Below are 16,658 nucleotides of genomic sequence, written 5' to 3' on the forward strand. Positions count from 1 at the left end.
GCCTCTTATCAAGGAAAACATGAATTGCTTCCAAAGCTCCTATCCATACAGATTTGGTTCTTATTTCCAGCAGTGCTGAGTATCAACCAACAGAGAGCTTTAGCAGCAGGAAATTAAGAATTACTATCTCGTGTCTGGTTCACTTGTTGAAAATCTGTTCTCTAAAAAACACAGGTACTAAATATTCCCATGATTATTCCTATAACTTTGGACCTAAGAAATATGGGGTGCAAAGGAAGAATCATACAATGGCAGATTCTTTGTGTCTTGGGTCACTTAAAAAATGCGTTAGATCCTAACATACCATTGCATAATCAGAAAGCTTTGGGCAAAGGGGTCTGCAATTTTGTAGATTTCCCATTTGAGATACATTCCACACTTTGTATCCAAAGGTGTCCCAGAGGGTCCTCTGACCTGAGATTCTTTTGACCCTCAGTGTTTCAGATGTATAGGGGAACTACAGCATACAGGAGAAGGTAAGAGATATTTTTTATACCAGCAAAGCTCATGGATCATAGGATTTATCTCATAGTTTATGTTCAGAAATTTCTGTGATCTATTTAAGTGTGTAGGTTATGTTCACTTTAATCTCACCCTGAAATTTTTTTAGTCATTCTGTTGCAGAAACTGTATAAAATGTAGTCTTTCAAACCAATTCAGATTATATTGTGTATCAAATTGACCTGTGATTCAGCAACCCAATATTTCATGGACCTTTTCACAAGTTTGAGATCCACGTAGAATGGTCCACAGGTTGGCTTTAAAACTCAGTTCTAATCCATACTCATATCACTTCTCTTTATTTCCGCTCTTGCAACTGACCTACTCAAGAAGCAGTATTACTTGTGAGCTGGGAATGCATGTATTTCAAAACTCGCCACTTTCATGATCACAGAAGCTCATCAATGTACCTAACAGATCACAGAAGTTTCTGCAGAATTTGCTAATACTTTGATGGCATGAAGATTCCAGGGACCAGCCTTTCTAGGAAACCTACCAACACGTTTAGAATTTTTCCTTACTTTCTTTTGTGAGCAGTTCAGCAGGGGTGTGAAAGGGACCCGTGTGATTGCATAGAGAACTGAAATCTGGCAGTGAAGTAACTCTACAGCCCCCCACCCCCACCAATCAAGGCACAACACACTTTGAATGAACTCCTAGAAAACATGGATCAAAATAGAGAGACTGAGGTGATAAAGATTCCCCTTCCCTTGAATTCATAATGCATTTTCCAGGAGCCTGAATATCAATTGCCCTCTTGGAAGCACTCTGTAATATTGGACTTTGTTTATTCAGAATAGAGTTGTGTGGAGTCCAGATTGGGAATCTACATTAGCATGTCATTAATGAGTAGCTCATCATCCTGAAGTTTCACTGTGCCCATGAAAACTAGTTGATGGTAAAATTGGCAGAGTCCATTAGTTGCAAAGCAATTGACTGCAGTTTAGTGCATATATTTCACATACTCACTCTTATATATACTAGCTTAAGATGAACCCAAGCTCTGTACAGACATTCTATATACCCCTGTATTTACATCCCCCTGTATTTACATTTATTTTCTCAGGCAATCTTCTCTTCCTAAGTATAACTAAACCTTCCCCATGGTAGCAGCAAGGCATTTTCATGACTTGAAATGCTTGTCTTTGTGTTCCATGTTGCAGAGGACAAATTGCATTGCTCCTTTCTCCTGCATCTGTAAAACTGCTAAGAAGAACCAAATGGTTCTGATATAGAAATGGAGCTCTGTATGTGCAGATATACTTAATTCTCTTCCATGCTGGCTGATGTTCCATATACATAATGGGGAATTTCACTTTTGATTGCTGAATATTCTCCAGCTCATGGAAAAGAAGAAAGAAGCTACTGAATGTATGACATTCCATGTCTAGTGTAAATAGAGCTCAGATGACTGCACTATATCATGTCCATCATTTGCTCACAAGCTGTATAGAACAATGCAGTAAAGAAAGTCAAACTTTCTAAGAGTCCAGTAACACCTTAAAGATCAACAAGATTTCCAGGGGGTAAGCTTTCAAGAGTTAAGCTCTCTTCATCAGACCAATATGGCTACCAATCTGAAATAAACTTACCAAGGGGGCCCTACAACCCATTTTCTTTCTGCTTCATGTTCTAAAACGGGAAGTGGTGTGGTGTCCCCTTAATAAGCTCAGCTCCTAAAGTTAACTCTTAGCATATTTGCCTGCCTCTTTCTGTTTCTCTCTCTCATACGCATGTCTCTTGTTTTCACTAACACTCAAGAATGTTTTGCTGACTGCGGGCTCAAAGATACTTTGCCATCAGCACTGACATAGGTACATAATTTTTTCCCCCATCTGATTCTTTGCAGGAAAAATCTCATCATCAAAATCAGTGCCTGCTTTTCATTTATCATGGAGAAATAATGCAGAAAATTAAACCTGCATTTAATGAAACCAGTGCCAAAGGCAGAGTCCAAAACATTTGTACAAAGCAAATGAGCTACTTCTTACTTTTAATGTTAAAGTGCCATTAACATCTCCTGGGGGAGAATAACATCTCACATTTGGGAACATCAAATGTTGTCTAATTGGAGCTTCAAAAGCCAACTGAGGGTGAATACTATAGCTGCAGCACAAAGGAACTGTGAATGTTACTGAAACAGAGTGTGACCTAGATAACAAAAAAAGCTCTGCCATGCCACAGAGTAGACATTATGTGGATGGATGACAAAACTGTTTCATTTGCATGGACTTCCATGACTAATGAAAGTATTTAATAGCAGTATGGGGGTCTAGCAAACTATTTGTTCTGTTGGTGCTTTCTGATTAGTACTTCCACCACTCATGTATACTAATAGGTTATGGTTATTGCCACAATGGCAACAAAAGCGGCTTCCAGTTCACAGCACATATGAAAGAGGCATTCAGCTCTGCCTTACATTGAGGAATGGGGCACTGTAGTTCTCACTTGCAAGCCTAACAGAAGTTTCTTTCAGCTGCTTCATGAAGGCTCGGCCCATCACTCTCCGGAGCCCTACCATCACTGCCTGTTGCTACACTAACACTTGAGATAAGGTCCAGTCTCGGAGAAACACCAGGCACTGGGGAAATGTTTAAATGTTTCCTTCCATGATGATTCTCTCAAATAGGAAGAAAATGGCCTCAGGAGAATCAGTGAGTGGTATTGAACACTTCTCCCTCTTCTATTTCAATGCTTCCTTGCCCCGCCCCCCACCCAACTAGCACATTCTATTTCCCTTGCCACAATGACATCAACCTCAGCCCTCATAAAATCAGGCTATTAAACTGTTTCAGGTCCTCTCAAAAATAAATGACAACTCATTTGCCCAGTAATATGCAGAACAATTAATGAGACACACGAACCTAGGGGACATAATTTTTGCTGATGTTCTACTTTTTACTCTTCTACTAAAGCTGGGATCATTCTCCAGTCTACTAAACACAAATGAAATTGCCTGATATCAAAGCATGGTTTCCTAATGACAAAAATCACAGCAGCTTCACAAAGGACTTTTATTACCCAAGATAAAGCTTCTCTAGTCTGCATCTTTTCCCCCCAGAGTGACTTCATCTATATCACATATAATGTGACTGACTGTTAATATTCTTTTGACATGATTAAAGATAAAGATAATGAAAAGGAGAGATAAAGGAAATGTTATTATCATCCTTTATTGTATTTGTGGGGAAGGCAAAGGAGATTAAAGCTCTTCAAGAGGAAATAAAAAAAAACTGGAAGAAAAGTGTTTAAAGACAAGAGCCCCAGGGATAGCTTGACACATCTCCATATAAATGATATTGTAGGGGAAACAAAAACATTGAACACCCCAAAACAACAATTCCAACTTGTAAATTTACTACTGCAGCTGTCTTGCCTATAACAAACACACTGAGAGAAAATAAAATGGCAGTGTTTATTGTTTGTGTTTTCAGACAATGGTGCTGTTGAAGGCATATAATCTAGCTTTATTATAATCAATGAAGGCTTGAATGTTAAAGTTAGAGAGATGATTATCAAGCTCTTGTGCTATAGTGGGCATAGCTGGGACTGTCTAGTTAATACTAGTCTTCATTCAGATGGCAGCTTTACCCAGAGCTGATATAGTGCAATGACATGAATCTGGAGGACGCAAGGAGTTACCTGAAGTACCTAATTGTTACTCTCCATGTTTTTGATTGTCCCACCAATTTTGATCATGCTGTCCCATGGTCTGCCACTTGTCTGGTCAGGGATTAGAATGTGGATTAGCAGAGTATCTACATGGATTTCAAAGGTCATGCATTGGAGAAACTGAAACATGACACATAGTAATGTGCATATACAGATGGCTTATTTATAGCCATAATGCCTTTAGGAATCTATGTAGATAGGTAGAGCACCTCCCATCTTATTCTGCTACACTCTCCATCCTCCATACCATGTATCAGGCATTAGTCTGTTATGTTACATCCAGGGGTCATTTCGTAGAAAAAAAGCTGGAGGAACTCATTAGCATAACTCATTAGCACAACTCATTAGCATATGCCATGCCCCTTGGCATCACCAGAAGTGTATCATTAGCATAACTGATTTGCATATGCCACACCCCCTGATATCACTTATCCTGGATGTTTTGGACCCAATCTTCACCATTCAGGGCCAAAATTGAGCTCAAAATGGCAAAAAGGGGCCCTAAATAACCAAAAGTGGCCCTTTGGGGCCCTTTTGGGCCTGGTTTGGGGCCGAAACGGCCCAGATCAGGTCAGTGCTGGCCCAGATCAGGTCACCGATCCAATCCAGGATGTTTGGGCCCCAATCCAGGCTGAAATTGGCTCAAAATGGCTGAAAGTCCGGTGGGTGGGGCCACCTGACATGTGGCCTCTTTGGAGAACTGCCAGAACTGCGTTCCTGCACATTCCCCATCGAAATGAGCCCTGCCTGTGTTGTGTTACATCTGCCTGAACTCACAATACTGCATCAATGGCGCATCTTGCATTGGCCCACAGCAATTCAGTACAACTGATCATGATCCTGTGCTGGCAAAACCAAAGCAGGTTCCTCTAGACTTCATACTAAATACTGATACCTCACGCTATGTTGGAACCTTTCATTTACAGGTAGAAATGAAAGGAGCACAAGGAACATTAGAACAAGAAAAAAGCCTGTTGGATCAGACCAGTGACACATCAAGTCCCACATCCTGCATCACACAGCAGCCAACCAGTTGCCCTACAGGGCAAGCAGGGCATAGAGGCCAAGGTCCTCCCCTGATGCTGCCCCCCAGCACAGCTATTCAGAGACTTGTTGCTTGTGGATATGGAAGCTCCCTTCAGTCACCATGGCTAGTAGTAACCACTGATGGCCCTTTCCTCCATGAATCTTTCAACCCCCCCCCTAAAGCTATCTGTGCTCAAGGCCATCACTTCCTCCAGTGGCAGTGAATTCCACACTAATTGCTCATTAAGTAAATAAGGATTTCCTTTTGTCTGTCCCAGACCTTTTCCCCAACAATGTCAATGGGTGTCCTCCTCTAGTACTATGGGAAAGGAAGAAAAAGCTCCCTCTATCCACTTTCTCCATTTCATGTATAATGGAAAATGCCAGACTTTCCAGCCTTTAATCATCTTGGCTGCCTTACTTTGTACTTTCTCCAGTTCTGCAATGTTATTTTTGACATACGGTGACCAGAATTTCACACAGTATTTCAAATGAGGCCACTTCATAGCTTTATACAAGGGCATTACAATATAGGCCATTTTATTTTCAATCTCTTTCCTAATAATTCCTAACATGGAGTTTGCATTTTTCACATGCTGGGTCAACATTTTCACCGAGCTTTTCACAACAGCTCCAAGATCTCTTTCTATCTCAGTCTCAATTCAGAACTCATCGGCATGTATTTAAAATTAGGATTTTTTGTCCAATATGCATCACCTTATCCAAGTTGAAATTAATTTGTTATGTGGTTGCCTACTCATCTAATTTTGAGAGATCCTCCTGTAGCTCTTCACAATGGGGTTCAGTTTTCATCATCCTGAATAGTTTGCTATCATCTGCAGACTTGGCTACTACACTGCTCAGCTTCAGTTCTAAACAATTTATGAATAAATTAAATAGCATTGATCCAAATACCAATCTGTGAGGGACCCCAATGCTCATCTTCCTCCATTGTGAGAACTGTCCATTTATTCCTACTCTCTGCTTCCTGCCATTTAACCAACTTTTTATCTATAAGAGGACACACTTTCTTATTCCATGATTGTTAAACTTAGAAGTCTTGTCAAAAGCCTTTTGAAAATCCAAGTAAATACTGTCTACCAGATTGCCCTTATCTACATTCTTGTTACCTTGCTCAAAGAACTCCAAGACATTGATGCAGGACTTCCCTTTGTAGAAGCCATGTTGAACACTGGTAATTTCAACAGATTGGATTGGATCCCTTTACTAAGGCATCTCTGTGAGCCGTTTCTTACAACACAGCCCTATTACCTGAGTAAAAAAGCCCTCCAAAATCATTCAGTTTTGCATTGTCAGGAGAGTGGGAGCTTTCTTGATCTCCTCAGACAGGCCTTTCTGTAAGGTGGGGGCTTCCACAGAGAAAGCACATGTATAGGCAGCTGTAGATTTTTCTCAACTGCAGGGTGGTATCTGCAGAACGCCCTGTATAGATGAGCAAAGCTGCCGTGGTGGAACATAGGGGGAATGGCGATCCTGCAGATATGAGGGACCAAGGCCATGAAAGGCTTTGTATATGTCAAAATCTTAAATTGATCCTGGAAATTGATGGGTAGTCAATGGAGTGACTGCAGAATGGGATTGATATGCATGCTCCATCTAGCTCCTGAAAGTAAACAAGCTGCAGTATTTTGCACCCACTGGAGTCTCCAAGTTGACTTTGATGGGAGACCTATACAGAGTGAATTACAGAAGTCTAGTCTCGATGTTTCCATGGTATGAATCCAGGTGGTCAGATCAGCTGTGTCGAGGTAGGGGGCCATCTTCCAGGCTAGTCTAATTGTGAGAAGGCCTTTTTTTGCCACTGCTTTTACTTCGTTCTCTAGCAGCAGTGTGGGATCCCATATAACTCCTAGGCTTTTCACTGAGTCAGCCAGGGTTAACATAAAAGATCAGAAGCACAATATCCTTCAAGATCTCTGCTTTTCCAGCCAGCATCACTTCCATCTTGTTTGGGTTCAGTTTCAATATGTTTGCTTTCAGCCATTTGACAACAGCTCTCAAGCAGTGACTTAGTACCTCTACAGTGTCACCAGGGGATTTGGATAGTAAGATACAGAGCTGGGTATCATCTGCATATTGATGGCTTCCAATGCCATAGCTATAAATGATTTATCCAAATTCTTTATATAGGGATTCAATAACATGGGGTATAATATTGCACCTTGTGGAACCCCTTAAGATAATTCCCACATGGAGGATACTTGGTCTCCAATAGTAACCTTTTGAGTCTGTCCCATAAGGAGCAATTTAAACCAGGCCAAGGCATATCCCCGATACCTATTTCTGCCTCTAAACACTTCAACAGGGTGGCATGGTCTACTGTGTCAAAGGCTGCAGCTAAATCCAGAAGGAGCAACAATGAAGCATGGCCTTTGTATACATTCAGGTGGAGGTAATCAACTAGAGCCACTGGCACCATCTCTGTCCTATAGCCTGGCCTAAAACCAGTTTAACAATACAATCCTAAGCAGAGTTACTCCACTTTAAGCCCATTGAAATTGATGGGCTTAGAGTGGAGTAACTCTGCTTAGGATTGCACTGTAAAAAGGGTCCAGAGCACAAGAGTTGTCCAAGAAGACCTGGAATTGGTCAGTTAGTGCTCTCTCAAACACTTTGCCCCAAAAGGGCAGATTAGAGACTCAGCAATAATTGGCTGCATTAATTTTTTCAAGGGACCTTTTTAAAGTAGAGGGCAGATGACAGCTTCTTTGAGTGGCCAAGGAAAAGTGCCCTGAGTTAGTGACTGATTTATGATAGACACCAAGGCTCATTTATATGGTCTTTACAAGATTTTAGCAGCCAGGATGGGCAAGAGTCCAATGCACAAGTAGTGATCATAGAAGCCAGGATCCTGTAAATATCCATCATTGCAACGGAGTCAAAATGGTTCAAAAGAGAACCAGACAGTGTGTTAAGCATTACTTTTACCTATATTACAGCTAGCCTCCAAATCAAGGCAAATTTGTGTTATTTTTATCAGAAAATTTGTAAAAGCATTACTGCTAATTGTTTGCTATTGAGCCAGTGACAGTTCAGATTTATAAGTTAAAAGAAGTTGAGATACCTTAAACAATTGAGAAGGTTGTGAAACCAGCTGATGCAATGGCTGCAGAGGAGTAACATTTCTTTGCCACTCTCACCACCACTTCATAGGACTTCCAATGTGCTTCATAGCCTGCTTTTGCAGATTCAGCATGAGTTTTTTATCACATCTTTCTAGATGTCTTCCAGCCCTCTTTAGATCACCCGGCTTCGTGGTGAACCATGGGGCTGGTTTCTGCTGCAAAGGCAGGAGACGTCAACAAGGAGCAATCTTGTTAATAACTCCAAGGAGCTTTACATTTCATGCTTCTACTGCAACCTCAACAGAGCATATACTTGGAATCCTACCCTCCCCACATTCGAGCATTTTGGAATCCAAAGTATCCATGAGCGTTTGCTCATGGGGTGTTTGTGGGGTGTTAGGCCATATTCATCCTTGGTCATTTCACATTTCTGGTTGAATCTCTAATCCCAAAAGAAGACCTCCACTCAAAGGCTCAGAGCAAAAGGTTAAGTCCAAGGAGAGGCATTTTTCATGTGTGGGAACTGTCACTATTTAAGAGAGTGGCCTAGGGCTGCCAAGGAAGCTACGAAGTCCTGGTCTGGCCCCAATGAGGAACATTCAGCATGGATGAAGTCACCCAGAACAATCAGGTGTCTCCAGCACCACATCCAAGAGCACCTCTGCCAGCGGAGAAAGAGTGTTTACTGGGAAAGTAGGTGACCAGTAAATAAGCAGAATACCTAACCGACTCTTAGTTCCCAATGTATGGAGCGTACAGTCAATGCCAGTTATAGTTTTTAGTATTGCACTATGAAAGTAAAATACATTATTGCTCCTGGGAAAAAGTAGCCTAATTGGGATCAGTTCAGGTCACAAAACATTGAAAGAACTGTTAATGAGTTTCATTAATCCTTTTAACTTCAGTAATCAGATTTTTTTATCTGTAGTTTGGGTTGCAGTTTTATTCCAGCGATTTTGGCTTTTCCCATGTAGCCACCTGAACTCTGGCAATTATCAAGATGGAAGCTTAAGCCTTCAAATGAAATTAATCACATATGCAGAACATACCAAATGAAAATGTGTTACAAGGCCCAGTAAGGACAACACTAGGATTTAGCTAACCTTAGAAAAGAAAATTATCTGGGCAAGAAACCGTATTGAATCTGCATTTATGCACACACTAATGGAATTTAGAACCTGCTGGATAGTTTCCATTGTTCCAGATAGTATAAAAGAGTGTGCCTGTGGGCACTCTGAACATTTTGAGAATGGGCAGTGGGCATCATCACAAAATGGCTGCCATGGGACTGAGACCAATCACAATATATTGAGAATTCATAAGCCGAGCATAATCCTTAATGTCTGAGAGTTTACAAGCCACGCTATCCCTGAACTTGTGCTCCCTGAAGACACAAGTGATGCCTCCTGTTTTCTTCTTAAGTACCTCTTTTCCCAGTGAGGTTGAGAAAAGTCAGACCTGTTTGACAGCTTTGGGGAAGAGATGGGCTGAAGAAGAAGCAAATGGATTCTAAGAAACCTATGGTACTCTTGGACACCATTTGGTGGGTCACTAATATAAAGCAATGAAAAATTTAGGAGCCTATACATATTGGCCAAGGGACGCTAAGAGCTGAAGGTCTTCATTAATGAAATTAACAAAGACATGAAAGGAACAAAGACATGCAGGAACTCTGGCAGTGTAATAGATCTGCTGTGCTTACATGTGATGGCTAGATATTAGATTCTATATCCAAATGGCTTCTCTTTCAGAGATAGCTGCATTTGTTTTCTTCAGCGTATTCACATTCAGTATGCTGTAGGATTTTGAAATTCTGTTTCTCAATGAGCTGTATTATTGTACTATTTCTTCTCTTTCTCTTGATTACAGGATTTTCTTTTGATATTTATACCTTGTTTTTCCCCCTTTCAGTCTGCAATGCACATGAGGAAATGCTTTTGAAAGAGAGTGAGCTGGCACCTGCCCATAAATGAGGAAGCTTTCAAAGATGATCACAGGAGAGTAGAGGGGGAAGGGAGAACTTTCACAAGCTCTCAACCTACTTGACTATGTGACCAAAATCTTAATAGAATGGCACAGTCCGCACTATGTTTGGAGCATCTTTCCAATCTTAATTATTAATGTTGACATTACAGGGGGAGGAGTTCCTGTACAAATTCTGTATTGAAGTAGAATTTGTGAGAAGCCATCTGGTAAATTGTTGACTCTAAACAACTGAAAAGAAGTGGGGGGGAAATTAGTTTTGCAGCAGAGGTGATGATTGTATGGAGGTATTTATTCCTCTTCTCAGGAAGAGAGGCAGGGGGAAAAATAGAATGGGAAAGAGTACCCCTCTCTCATTGTCTCTTCTATTGGAAATTATTTTCTCTTGTATCACTTTGCAACAGTTCAGTGAAGAACTGAGAGCCAAGCTACAAGTGACGAATGACACTTGAATGGCAAGTGGATTGAGTGGAGGGCAAGTGAACAGGGAGAAATACACTTGCTGTTCAAGTGTCATTCGTCACTTGTAGCTTGGCCCTGAGTTCCCAGACATGAGTCTTTAGACTGTCCTTCAGTGGTTTTTCAGGCAGCAGCTTCCAGTGGTCCTGGCTGGATATTACATCATGAGAAAGTATCCTGGATATGAGAATCTTTTCTCTGGGACATGAGAAACCAGAAGTGTACATGCTAATCCATTTCACCTAGCTCCCCTATGTCTAGTCTTCCTGGATTAGAACATACTTAGTTCCTAAAATTAAAGTCATTCTGAACACACCATCGACAAGCAGCAGTTTGAGAGTCCTTGCATGGTTTTTGTTCCATTTTCAATAATGGTGGTTACAGCATCTTTTAATGTATAAAAGCTGTCCTAGTGCAATTTCTAGCCAGGAACAGAAACAATATTTATATTCCTTTGTTTTGTTATGCAATACGATCAGATTTTTGCAGATAAGATGTACCTTCTTTTCCCAGTGCTTTTGCAGTAAGGGCTGTATGAGAAGGCAAGACTAGGTACAGATCCCTTCCATGCCAGCGAGATTATTTTTCTGTGTGCTATTTTCCCCCTCGGCATTTTATAAAGGCAGTGGCCAGGATTTGTGATATTTCATTTTGTTTTCTGTTCACTAAAGTACTGAGAAAAGAACTTCCCCTTTTTGGCAGTTTGACAAAACTGAAAGGCCTGTTGGCTGCATATTAAGAAGCTGATAAAAACCACAGTAATAAATAAAAACAGCTAGAATATTAATTTATAATTTGGAAATCCAGTTAAGTTTTACTTGCCCATATTGAATACTACTGAGTACTTCTTAAAATAATTCACTTCTTTTTTTGTCCAAAATATAGTTTAAGAACTATACAGTAGTACTCAACACAAATTGGTTCTGCAGTTCTGGGGAGCCACTGATCCCAACCCTCCAGAAATGTGCAACGATCTACAAGGGGGTTGATAAAGTTCCCTGGTGTCAAGAGGTTCCTGTATTAGATTATCTGTATCAAAGCTCCCAGTAGGAGACAATACTCCCCTGGATGCACAGTTTCTGTGCATGCCTAGGAATGCTCAAGACATCAGGAATTTAATGTTCAATTCAGTGATGGGTAGTTTTCTCTGGATATCTTATTTAAAGAGCTTCTATCACTACTGCAGCATGCCAAAGGCATGTCAGAGTATCTTTGATCATCAGTAAGATCATCTGCAGATATGACAGATACAAGAATCATTTGTGCTTCCACACACACAAAGGAGTGACAGCTAGATTTTACTTAAAACGGCTAGGAGACAACAAATTTCTTAAAACAGTAGTGGTGCCAGAGAGTGGTACTTAGCTCTCCCCATTAACAACAACAACTTTCGATTTATATACCGCCATTCAGGACAACTTAATGCCCACTCAGAGTGGTTTACAAAGTATGCCATTATTATCCCCACAACAAACACCCTGTGAGGTGGGTGGCGCTGAGAGAGCTCCAGAGAGCTGTGACTTGCCCAAAGTCACCCAGCAGGCTTCAAGTGGAGGAGTGGGGAATCAAACCCGGCTCTCCAGATTAGAGTCCTGCGCTGTTAACCACTACACCAAACTGGCTCTCCAAATTATTCCATTTTCCCTACCTATATATTTTTTCTCTTCTGTGAGCTAAGAGTAGCATTGGAAAGGGAGATTCATTCAGAAAAATGAAAAGGATCACAGGATTAAATAGCACACTCCAGCACCTTGCTCTGATCAAATTCAGAGCTATCAGACAAATCCTAGGCTACAGGTATCCAGTAGCTCTTACCTGTCTGTTTTGTTGCTATCTTAAATAGGATTACTCATAAATAAGAGGTTTTCTGTTCACTTGGCCTAAAATCATAGTTTTCCAAGATAATTCCAGCAAATAAATAAAAAGCAAGATAAATATACTAATTTGATGGGCATCAGTTTCTTTCAAATAAAAGGAGTTACAAAGTTTCAGTTATTTTAAAAGCTCAGTTTCTCTAATTGGTATAATGCTGTTTCCCCCCATGTCAATGAAATAATAAAATATACAAGTTTGTACTATATTATCTCTTTAAATAGCAAATTGACTCAGGGTCCTATAGCATATCCTGTGCCCTATTAAGTTATTTACCCCTCCCTCCAGAGACCCATCACCCCATATCATTAATGCTGGCACTGTTTTAAAGAATTCTAGATAAAATAGAATGGAAAAGTAGGTAATTATCTAATACACAGAAAATCAGAAGAGAACACAGAAAACCAAAACACAAATCCAGCTACTTGCTAATTTAGTCACATCTGTGATGGCAAAGAATTACAAACTTTTGCAATCATTCAAGGGAAGACAAACTTTATTTAACTCTGTTATCTTTTGTGGGAAACATAGTATGAAGTGGAAATTCCAGGTATGTACTGGAAGGCCCTGTCAATTAGGGGTATACATCAAGAAAAATTTCATTATAATTTCTGATCTAGACTTTGGGGGTAGGTGGGGGGATTTTTCACCATGATTGCTCATTTCTGGGTAGGATATTGCTGATTTGGTAGTCAAATTCATGTAGTTTTTCTTCAGAACCATTGGGGGCTCAGGAGGATATTTTTAGTCAAATTACAGCAAAATTTCAGGGAACTGACTACTGCCTGTCCACTCCAGATCACCCAAGTTTCAAGCAAATTTGACCAAGCATTTCCAATTTTACAGGCACTGGTTCCTCCAGGGTTTCTTCTTTCAGAGAGAAATCATCACAAAGAAGGAGGGAAGGAGAAGGCCTCTCTCCACAGCTTGGTATTGACAGGGATTGGCTGGGAATGCTCTGTGCTCTTCCTTTGCAATGATCTAATTGGAAGGGAGAAGTGCCATTCTCTAGGAAATCAGTAGAAATCATCACAAAGAAGGACGGAAGGAGAAGGCTTCTCTCCACAGCTTGGTATTGACAGGGATTGGCTGGGAATGCTCTGTGCTCTTCCTTTGCAATGATCTAATTGGAAGGGAGAAGTGCCATTCTCTAGGAAATCAGTAGAATCAAAGAAAAATACGTGCTCATGCTGCATGGCTGGAACATGGAAAAAATGGATTTTTTTCAGGGAGAGGATTTCATCTGGGATTCTACAAGAGGCAATAGTTCAAAACAGCAATTTCCATGTATATCTTCAGCTCATTTCATTATGCACACCCGTATTATCAATAATAGATGATAAATGCTAGACTAGGTAACAGTGCAAAAACTCTCATCAGCAATGAGGACAAATAGTTCTTTGTAAACATTTCTCTGTATATTAAAGATTAAATGATTGTTATTGCATTGCAAATTCCAAAAAGGTGAAACAAATTCAGAAACAAAGCTGTAAGAACCATCACCACCCCACATACACCGAAAAGTTCATGTGTTTTAGTTTGGTTCATCCCACGGCAGCAAAGGCAGGCAGGTACTGGGCCAGCAGCAGCAGGCAGCAACATTTGTAACTGTTTTCCTTAATGGTAACTTACCAATTGGATTCAAAGGGGAGTGACTGATCCCTAGCGTAGCATAACTGTATTGGCAGGAAGGAGAATGTTCACGTTGTGCATGGGTGCATTTTGTTTTTCAGCACTTCCCAGGCAATGGCATTGATATTGAGTATCTTGTAAGGATCGATTTGCAAAAGCTTACTTTGCACCAGAAAGGGGAGCAGCAGATGGCACAGTGCTGTCGTTGTCACCTTGCCAATCCCTTTCTGAATTCTCAATGAATTCAAGCGGACAATCCCAGAGCGTGGCAGCTGTATCTTCATTAGCGCGCCAATTCATTGAGAATCATACTGTACAGTGTCTGATCGGGCCACGCCCCTGATGAAGATTTTTTGCAAAATCTGAGTTCTTCAGCCAGCCCCGGATTGGGTGCATGGCCGGGATCCTTCAGTTCATCAAGCACAACAGTTTGCTGATATTAAAGGAGAAAGACGCAGGACACTTTGCTTTGGACTTTTATAGACCTTATTTTGGAAAATTTTTCATGGACAAAGAGTTGTTATTCTTATGAAAAAACGTGAGATAAGTGTGTTGGGAGTTTCCCTGAACTTTGTGTTGTCATTTATTGGCCATCCCTTTCCTTTGGGCCATTTTGTATATACATTGAATAATATTAGCAATACGCTTTCTATATTGGCTTACTGTGTATTAATTATTTTTAATTATTTTCTAATTTTACTTCTCCCGTGAGAATCCTTTCTCTCTTTTCTTTGTGCCTTTTTACGGGAGACGCCATTTGGTTGCTTTTTTCATCTTGAGTCCCAGGCTGCCACAAAGTCTCATGTTATGCAGATCAGAGTGAAAATGATAAAGAATAATAAAAAAATATTAAAGGAGAGCTGTACTGTGGAGGACTTAGGCATGTGTGGACCAGGTTGCCCATTCAGTGGCCTTCTGTTGCTGCTGTCCTTCATTTAGGTACCACCACAGTGACTAAAGAAGTCGTCCAAAGATAATAGGTCGAGGAGCACCAGGAGGATCTTCACGCTGCCTGGAAAGACTTCAGTCTCTTATCGGCTCTTCTGACTAAAACTGTTAACTCAGCGTTAAATCATGTGAAAGTAGCAGGCTCTGTGCACAGTCATTCCACATGGAAGGACCAATCTGGTCAGATTTTTCCACAGTGCTCTGCCATTTCAGTACTCCTCCTATTTCATTCAACTCTGGATTAATGGTTTTAGATGGAAAGGGAGATGGGGTCTCCCACTTTTACTAGTACAAAGTAGAGAAAAGAAATGGCCGTCTCTCTACTTCCCTTACTGTGAAGGAAACCAAAGACTGATCCCTCCCTTTCTTTGCACTTATACGCACAATGGAATCAACTGCTATGTAGGACTGGCATATCTTTCATATGAGTTTAAAGAGAGAGGAGGGCTCCAAGTCTCTGGCTGCCACAGAGGCTCTTGTTATGCAGATTTGGGTGAAAACTGGAAATAATAAAGAATTATTAAGGGAGAGTCACACTGAGGAAGACCCAGGCATTTAAAAAAAAAATAGTTATGCTGCATGGTTGGCAATGGTTCCTCCTGCTTGGGTGCCAGCTCGCCACTGCCACCACTGTGCCAGCCAGTTTCTGACTATTGTTTTTGCCTGCCAACACTTGCCTTCTTTGGGGTCCATTGTTGTGTGTGTGTTTTGTGCTTGAGGAGAAACTCCCTGAATCAATGAGTTTTTGTACTAGGAGGGGGGGGGGATTAATGATTGATAATAATGCCATTTTTGGTTGAGTGCAAATAGAGCCTAATTTTTCCTTTTAAATTAAGAGTTTTATATCATTAGAAAACAAGCCTAAAAACTCTACAATTACACACACACTAATAAAACAAACAAAAACAACTAATCAACAAAGAAGAATAACAAACATATAATACAAGGGGGAAAAGGAAAAACAAACTATCTAAACTAAAAGGTTTCTAATTTTCTCCAAAACAAATATTCATATCATATCAAATTTACATTTTCTCTAGATAATGATTAAAAGCTTTCTTTTTTCTAATGTGAAAATCCCTTAGTCTGTTTTTCCAATCCTCTCCTTGAAAAGAACATTGTGTTTGTGCAGAGCTGCCAAACACTCCCCCGCCACCTCTCCCCATACATTCTTAGGGGTCCATAAACAAACATCGAACCCTGTTGTTGTATGTATGCTCAAACTTAGTGGGTCAATGATTTGGAGGAATAACTGTGTTCTATGCAATTTTGGTGATGTTAAGTGCAAGGTCAGCTGCCCCAGAGCTTCATTTCCTAACCCCCTTGAAAAGAATAGCATGCATATGCGTATGCGCAGCCAGCACTTGCCCTGTGCATGTGCAATGGGTTGAAACTCATGATTTTAAAAAAGGGTGGATCTGAACAAACCACTAATGGAACAGAGTTTGTTTGAAAGTCTTGGATTCGAAGATGAAATGG

General features: G+C 40.6%; 1 protein-coding gene across 1 annotated transcript in view; it reads right to left on the reverse strand.

Moving 5' to 3' along the window:
• TRPC7 (transient receptor potential cation channel subfamily C member 7) overlaps nucleotides 1-16,658 on the reverse strand; it is a 174,589-nt gene that overhangs the window by 50,777 nt on the left and 107,154 nt on the right. The gene's annotated exons all lie outside the window — the stretch shown is intronic.

The sequence above is a fragment of the Eublepharis macularius genome, chromosome 4 (genome assembly GCF_028583425.1).
Source record: "Eublepharis macularius isolate TG4126 chromosome 4, MPM_Emac_v1.0, whole genome shotgun sequence".
Classification (NCBI taxonomy): Eukaryota; Metazoa; Chordata; class Lepidosauria; order Squamata; family Eublepharidae; genus Eublepharis; species Eublepharis macularius.